At 38.9% G+C, this 5,342-nt stretch overlaps 1 protein-coding gene across 1 annotated transcript in view; it reads right to left on the bottom strand.

Annotated features, from left to right (window-relative positions):
- kl-2 (dynein heavy chain 2, axonemal kl-2) overlaps positions 1–5,342 on the bottom strand; it is a 112,528-nt gene that overhangs the window by 52,668 nt on the left and 54,518 nt on the right. The gene's annotated exons all lie outside the window — the stretch shown is intronic.

The raw sequence follows: 5,342 nt of genomic DNA, 5'->3' as shown, positions 1-5,342 counted from the left end.
ATATAGGTAGCTGTGGGGACTGTAACTAGGTAAGAGCCTTAGGTACTGGGGATCAACCGCGCGTGACTTTAAACTTAGTTCAAAAAACAAACTTCTTCAATTCATTTGGATTTATTTCAGGAGCTAAAAATACATTACATGCATAGCACACAGCCGCTTAGGCTATCGGAGCAATCTGCGCTCCGGCATGTAATACCCGCTGTCAATCTAACCTGCCAAGTGGTCAGTTTTACCACCTGCCAGCGGTATACAGCCTAGTTCCTACATATCCTCCTTCCTCACAGAGGTGGGGACCTAATCTACGGCCCTACCTAACGGGGACATTACAGACAGAAAAGGGTCTTTGCTAAAGACTAGTCACATCCTTTTCATGAAATTCTAGTCTATGTTACTACAATCATAAATAGGTTTATATATTTCAAAATTTTCAAATCAAGGATGGGGCTTCGCCGCCCAAAAACCCCGAAACAAAAAAGGTACGGCGCCTTTTCAGTAAAAAGCCTAGCTACTAAAGACGCGTGACATTGCCTGTGCAACCCGGCACGTCATTCTTGCTTCATGCCCATCATCCTTCATCAGGTGATGAAGGTTCCTCAGCACCCCCTAGCGGAGTTGCCGTTCCACAACGACAGCAATAGCCGCTGGGTTTCCATCTTTTTATTATTTCACAGCCATGGATCCAAGTGTGGACCCCTGGGCAAGCTTCATCGGCGATCCCAGTTGGCTGTGTGAACTTCTGTTGCTTGAAAACTATTGAAAGGCACAGAAAATCAATCATTAAATACACCATCAATTAACACCACATATTTCTGGGCATATTGAACACATGAAGGTATGAAGTACTCCCACATGCTGAGATAAACTAAAACTACTCATTCTTTATATATAGAAATTCACATCATATATGATTACAGTTCACATTGGGAGATGTATGAACAGGCAATCTCATATTCGTGAAGTTGAATATGTAAACAATTATATTAAGTTCACTATGTAAATAAAAGTTATCTGTTTGGTTTTCCAGCGATGTCGTCAGACATCAGTTTTGACAAGAGCAGCTGGGAGCTGCCATCAGTTTTCATCAGCCACTGCATGGCTGCTGCAGATTGCCATCTCATTTCTGCATTTAATTAATTGATCTCCCAATATGAAAACACACGAAAAAAAACATATATTAGTCACATAGTAATATTACAACACGCATTAGTCATATAAATTCATTATATCATTAATTTCCTACCTACTCAAAAAACTTTTAATTCAATTACCTATAATTATAAAATTCAATCGCAAAAAATAAATTTACAATGTTTACATTTGAATGACATTGTCAATCATTGGTCGTGTCAATTTTTTTCTAACCGTCGACACAGAACTTCTCGGGTGAACTTTTAAAAAGTTTTCAGTCAAACCACAAAGTTCATTCGGCTTGAGACAGCCATCACTTTCCGTCCCTTTCACTCCTAAATGAACGTTTTTAAATTTTATGTTTCGTTCAGTTAGCGATCCTTGCTGTGGGAAAAACCTTTTATTAACATAACTTAGATAATGACGTGACTTTTTATTACCTTTTCTATGGAATCTATCAGGTCCGTTTCCGTTCTCACGTCGTCGCATTGCCACTCTTACATAACAACCAGAAGGTTCCTCTCGCTCCTTCATCAGACCTGCCGAACCCATCTGCAAATTTTCCGACTTTCGTACCCTTTCAGGCTTCGAGCTCAACTCGCCTTTTTCGCCATCCTTTTTTTCCATCTTTCTATCGATCCTCGACGCTTTCCCAATTGACTTCGACTTCTCCAACTTTCCTTCACTCGAACCTAAAGCAAAGTATTTAAAGCACGGAACCCTAACAATTTTTTTACTGATCGCGCTTTACTTTCCACGGTCAAGGAGTTAATTTGCTCGCACTCAACCTCTTTGGCAACTTGATTTGCACAAACCTTTTCAGTCAATAATGAAAAGTTGTTCGTGTCATTAAATTTTCGAATAAAATTGACACGGAATTTTTTTATTCAGAGTCAAAGTATGACTACTAAAATCAATCATTGCATTATTTGCAGTCAAAAAATCTTGCCCTAGAATGCAAAAATTTGTGCGATCATTTATTACTAACAGTCTAATTCTACAATAATAATTATCTATCAAAATATATGTATTTACAATTCCTATAGGCTGTATCATGGAGCCTCCTGCTACGCGCAAAGGATCACTGAGCTTGTGCTCATATTTTAAGTTTATTTCCTCTGCAAGGGAAACAGATATCAGTGACACATTGGCACCACTATCTACGAGGGCCTTGCAAATCCTGCCATTGAGCTCTACGGGCACAAACGTGTTCAGACTATTTTTCTCAACAGTACAAACATCGGGAAAATCACTAGAAAAAATCGTATTGATTTGGAAACCATCATTATTGCCTTGATCCCCCTGATGCTGCTGCGGCACCGGCTGTAGCTGCCGCGGCCTCAACTTATACCTTCCATATGGCACACATGATGTTCCCTGGTGTATTTCTTGCGGAAATACCATTGTTGGCGGCGTTGGGACGTGTTATACTCCGAACGCGGCGTGAATCGAAGAGGTGGAGCATCTCCTTGCTCCCACGAGTGTTGATAATCTTTTGTAATATTAATCGGCAGTTCTACTTTATGTGTTTTCATGTTCAACTCTGTATTAAATACATCACACAATTGAAGAATCGTTTTCCTTAGCTCCTCCTTTGACGCGAATAATCTGGACGCTAAATGTGCTTGCCATTGCGAATTGATAGACTTAATAAAATGCTTGATAAATCTGCCATCTTCAGTGATCCCTGCTTTCAACGCTAATTTTCTAGGTCATAATAAAATGATAGTAGCGGTTCTTTCGGCTCCTGCTTTCTATAATAAAAAGACTGTGCATAGTCTTCTTGCGACGGGAATTGTTCCACCAAACTCTGCTTTATTAAATCATACGACTCCAATGTCGTAAAATTGGCCTTGTACCAGGACAACGCAGGCCCTTCTAAGTAGAGTGCGATCGCTACTCGCTTCTGATCTGCGGACCAATTCTTTATGATCGCAATAGTTTCAAACTGGTGGATAAAATCGTCCACATCCGAATATCCTGCGAATTTTTCCGCCATCTTCTTTCTTCTGCGTAATAAAATTTATCTGCCCGCAAATTCTATTAAACACTGCGATAGAGGGAAAAAATAAAATAACTCACAGTTGCTTCCTCAAAAATCGATACATTTACCAAATTGCTTCACTTTTCATGCGCTTTTTTTGTCATCAAAGCTCGTCTTTCTTAACAATTGTCCATAGACCGCTGAAATCGCTGCGGTACTCCGTCGTCTTCTGAAGCGATAGCTAAAACATAAAAAGTACACCGACCGCGCCTAACTCCACCACTTGTGGGGACTGTAACTAGGTAAGAGCTTAGGTACTGGGGATCAACGCGCGTGACTTTAAACTTAGTTCAAAATAAACAACTTCTTCAATCATTTGGATTTATTTCAGAGCTTAAAAATACATTTACATAGCATAGCACCAGCCGCTTAGGCTATCGGGAGCAATCTGCGCTCCGGCATGTAATACCCGCTGTCAATCTAACCTGCCAAGTGGTCAGTTTTACCACCTGCCAGCGGTATACAGCCTAGTTCCTACAGTACTAGATTAAGGTTAAAAAAAAAGGTTTCTTCATATTTTGCTTTTCACTTTCTTCGGCGGTTTAATTTTTTTGTTAAAATGTTTTTATTTTATACTTTTTCCCCACCGTTGGGGTTTTTTTTCCGCAATTTATATAGTACCAACCAATTCCATACCAGTAGCTACCCTATCTAATACAAAAAGAATTATCAAAATCGGACTACTCTGTAAGAAGTTCTGCGTGGTCAATGGTCATACATTAAAAAAACTAAAATACGCGTCGACTTGAGAACTTCTTCCATTTTTAGGGTTCCGGAGCCAAAATGGCAAAAACGGAACCCTTATAGTTTCGCCATGTCTGTCTGTCTGTCTGTCCGCGGCTTTGCTCAGTGACTGTCAATGCTAGAAAGCTGTAATTTTGCACAGATATATACGTAAAGTATGCCGACAAAATGGTACAATTAAAATTTTTTAAAAAATTTTTTTTATGATAACCTAAACCTTTATTGACGTAAAGTGAGGGTGATTTTTTTTCCTCATCCAACCCTATAGTGTGGGGTATCGTTGAATAGGTCTTTTAAAATCATTAGGGGTTTACTAAGACGATTTTTCGATTTCGTGATTTATTTGCGAAATATTCAACTTTAAAGTGCATATTTTCATTAAAATCGAGCGTCCCCCCCTCTAAAATCTAAACCGGTGGGTGAAAAAATTAGAAAAAATTCAGAATGGTAGTAAGTATATCAAACTTTCAAGGAAAACTATAACGGCTAAGTTTGCTTGAGTATTATTAGTAGTTTAAGAGTAAATAGCAGCCTAAGGTATAAAATATACCTAAACTTGAAAGATTCCGTGTAAAATACGAAATCCTTAGAAATATATTACTTAATTATTTCGGAATGGCTACGGAGCCCTATTTTGGGCGTGTCCGACATGCTCTTGGCCGGTTTTTTTTAATTGGTTAAGAAGGACCAATCGTTTCCTCACCCTGTCTGTTCTACATGACAAGTTCTGTAGATTAAAGTACCTATTCAGATTTGACATTGTCAATAATGTAATCATTGAAAACTAGTACGTTACATACCGTCACTGTCACTTGAGCTACTGCTACTATCTCTTTTTGACGGTCGTCTGTTTCGTTTCTTATTAGGCATCTTCCCTCGGTGTCTTTCTGAAAAAAAAAACACAGGATTATTCCCACGAAACAGAAAAAAACTAGATTATTCCTAATCTTAAGCCGTGAGCAAAAATTATAGTTCTAAAGCACCTTTTCCAGGCAAGTTCAGTGCATTCCTTTAATCATTGTTAGTTAAAAAACCGGCCAAGAGTGTGTCGGACACGCCCAAGATAGGGTTCCGTAGCCGTTGCAAAAAATCAAGTAATATTTTTCTAAGGATTTCGTATTGTGCACGACGGAATCTTCCAAGTTTAGGTATATTTTATACCCTAGGCTGCTATTTTTTTGCCAAATAGATGGAAAACGAGCATGCGGGTCACCTGATGGTAAGTGATCTCCGCCGCCGATGGACACCTACAGCATTATAACGACTGCGGGAGCGTTGCCCGCCTTAAAGGGCAATTATTTACTCTTAAACTACTAATAATTCTCAAGCAATCATAGCCGTTATAATTTTACTTATAAATTTGATATACTTACTACCATCGTTATATTTTTTTTTCCACCCAACAGTAGATTTTAGACGGGGGGCA

This window comes from Choristoneura fumiferana, chromosome 10 (genome assembly GCF_025370935.1).
Source record: "Choristoneura fumiferana chromosome 10, NRCan_CFum_1, whole genome shotgun sequence".
In the NCBI taxonomy this organism is placed as follows: domain Eukaryota; kingdom Metazoa; phylum Arthropoda; class Insecta; order Lepidoptera; family Tortricidae; genus Choristoneura; species Choristoneura fumiferana.
This window is presented reverse-complemented; position numbering and strand designations above follow the sequence as displayed.